At 26.9% G+C, this 3271-nt stretch overlaps 1 protein-coding gene across 1 annotated transcript in view; it reads left to right on the forward strand.

The window, feature by feature from the left end:
* The window catches only part of LOC106689338 (chitinase-3-like protein 1), a gene marked incomplete at its 3' end in the record, with an annotated part of 37599 nt that overhangs the window by 1056 nt on the left and 33272 nt on the right, over window positions 1–3271 (forward strand). The window lies entirely within an intron of this gene.

Below are 3271 nucleotides of genomic sequence, written 5' to 3' on the forward strand. Positions count from 1 at the left end.
ATGGATACGATATTTATTTATCAATGATTCATTCTTGAATAAGGGTTGTATCCATGGCAATTTTAGCTATTAATTTCACTTAAGCTAATTTTTGCCGTTCTATGCCATTCTATCAACTTTTTTTTTTTTTTAAATTTATTTATTGATATTTACAACTGTACATAAAATTTATCAAGTAAATTTGAGGAAATTATAATGGTATAGTACAAGCATGTAGATAAACCCATTGGTAGCAGTCTAAAAACATTTTTACAATATAAGGTCTCGAGGCCATCTTCTTTTCAGACACCTTGGAGGATTGTCCGGAATAAAAGAGGAAGCAAGATTAGAAACTAATGGGTTTGAGTGATTAGAGAGTTTGTAATGGAAGGATTGAAATCTGGTTTGGGCTAGATCGGTTATAAATGGAACATTAAATCAACTTTTTAAAGTACAAATTTTCATTAACATCATCTTTGAAATTATATAGAACATTTATATCAATCTGATAACATAAAACCATTATTTCATAGTAGTTCAGCATTATACTATATACATGATACATTTACATTTTACATTTAAAAAAATAAAATGGTAAAAACTTCATTAACAGCATAAAAACACAATATTTATAAATTCTTACTAAATGTCATGGATACGATATTTATTTATCAATGATTCATTCATGAATAAGGGTCGTATCCATGGCAACTTTAGCTATAGTTGAAACTACTAGCTAAAATTGCCATGGATACGATATTTATTTATCAATGATTCATTCATGAATAAGGGTCGTATCCATGGCAATTTTAGCTATTAGTTTCAACTATAACTAATATTTGTCCATCTTTGCCATTTTATACCTGTTACATTAAAAATAGTAAAAACTTCATTAACAGCATAATTTTTTTTTTTTTAATTCTTATTAATTATCAATTCAATTTAAGAATTGAAAGTAATAAACTATTCTTAAATTAAAAGTGAAAGTAATTGATGCACAATATTAATTTAGTACGATACATAATGTTACACTCATTCAACATCACTATATCAAATTGTAATATAAATAATAATTGCAGTGCAAATTATCTTTGAAATACCATACTTAAAAGAAATAAAATCTTAGAACGTAACAGACTTTATTCTATACTAGATTAATAATTTAATTAATACTGAATCTCTTTTATATATAGAAGAAAACGCTAAAAAATTATTTTAAGAATTCAAGGCTGATAAATAATTTGTTTTTACTTTGTTGAATATTTCATTCTTTTAGTTGTTATTATAATTTATTAATTGTTTTGTCTATGCATACTAGACATGAACTACTGCTGCAAAACTGTATTTTAGAGTAAAGAAACACTTTTACGTCTTACATTTTAAAAAAAAATAGCTGAACTTAGTTAACAGAATGAAAATTCAGCGTTTATGTTTTTATGTTTTTATTATATTCTCAATTAAAAATTCAATACATGAACTGAAAATAATTAATTTTCACAACACCATAGTGCATACAAATCATATTTATTTTATTTTAGTGACCTGTAGTTGAAAATTCACAATTCACCATTACTAAACAGTTACCACTTCTTTTTGGACTGCACTCTGACCATCTTCCTTTTATATGTTATGCACGGTCAATCAACGATCTTTAAAAAATTATTCATAACTCAGTAAATTAAATACAAATATTTATTCTTAAATTCCATACAATTCTTTATTAAATATTGCACATATTATTTGTGAAATTGTAATATGATTTAATATAAGTTATTATCATTGAGCCAGCTGAAATATTGCATGCTTTTGATTTTTTTTTTTTTTTTGCCAGTTCCAAATACGCAGGAAAAGTAAATATGGTACTTTGCCAAAAATCTCTCCCACTGTTACCCGTTCCCTATTCTTCCTGCTTACATAATAAGTAGGTTAAAAATAACAATAGTAACAGTGTCTTTATACTTTCTTTTTATTGAGTCATTTACATATTGTGTTCTATAGTCTATTATTGTATGTTTACTGTTCATTAAATCTGTGATTGGCTCAATTCACATTTAAAAGAAAATTTAGAAAATATATTTACAGCCTAACTTAAATAATTAAATTTAAATTTATGTGGATATGTGTACATGTTATGTTTTTAGATGGAAAAAATGACATAATAAGTTTTGCTCCTTTACATTAAAATAATAATTTGAATAAAATTCCTAATTAAATGTCAAGTTCTGCAGAAATTGGAAATTTTGTTTCTGTACGATAATTTTCAAAATTTTCCTTGACAGCAAAAATATATTCTAGATTTAAAAAGAAAAAAATTTTACTCCTTGACTGCGCGCCAAGGAACCACTTAAAAACATGATTATTTTTTTATATATTTTCTTTTCTTTTAATTTAGATAAGCATTACACAATGTATAAAATGTAATATTTAGCTAAATAAATATTAAATACCTTTTTTTTAACCACAGCAACTATTGTTGTCACCCGTGTATGTTACTGAATATATGTATGCAATCAGCTGATACATGAATGTTTTTTATCTAAATTACATAATAACGATGCCAAAAAGTTATTATAAGATATTCGGAAACTTGAAATAATCTAAAACAATGTAAAAAATAAAATTTTAAATAACAAAAATTAAAAAAACACTTTTTTAACATGTAAAAAATATTATTGAAAGTGTGTAAAGTTAAAGAATACATAAGTAAATAAAGATTGTAAGTAAATAAAAATTGTAGATGGTGGAAGCTTGGACAATCCATGGTAAAAGGAAGATGCTATCCCAACTATCCCTGAAACTCTGAAAGCAAGCTAGAAAAGTGACTTCCCTTGACGATAGCTTATCGTCATAAATACTTCCAAGCCACCGAGGTTCTGGTCATCAACCACAGTCAGTGTTAAATTGTTTAAATGTATCTCTGCTATGATTGAACTTGTAATTGCTTGTACAAAAACAAGAATATATCTTGATAATACATAATAGATGGAATTCAAAATTAGAGTTTTAGTTAAGTAGCTGGATAGGAGGTGAATTGACGGAAATATTGGCGAGTTTTACAGTTATCCATAGTAAATCCTCGCAGGATGGAAACATCACTCTGTAAAGTATGCGTTTACGGTCGTGAATGGGCTGACAAGTCATACAAATATTCACTGTAAGGTCCTTGCAGAATGGAAACTCCACTCCATAAGGTATTTGCTTACAGTCATGAAGAGGTAGCCAGTCCTATAGGTATACATTGTAGGTCCTGGTGAAGAAAGAGGAGAGATCCAAAGAAGGCAGAGTGAAATAA

Source organism: Halyomorpha halys, unplaced genomic scaffold, assembly GCF_000696795.3.
Source record: "Halyomorpha halys isolate HHAL.00 unplaced genomic scaffold, Hhal_1.1 Scaffold1333.1, whole genome shotgun sequence".
NCBI lineage: Eukaryota > Metazoa > Arthropoda > Insecta > Hemiptera > Pentatomidae > Halyomorpha > Halyomorpha halys.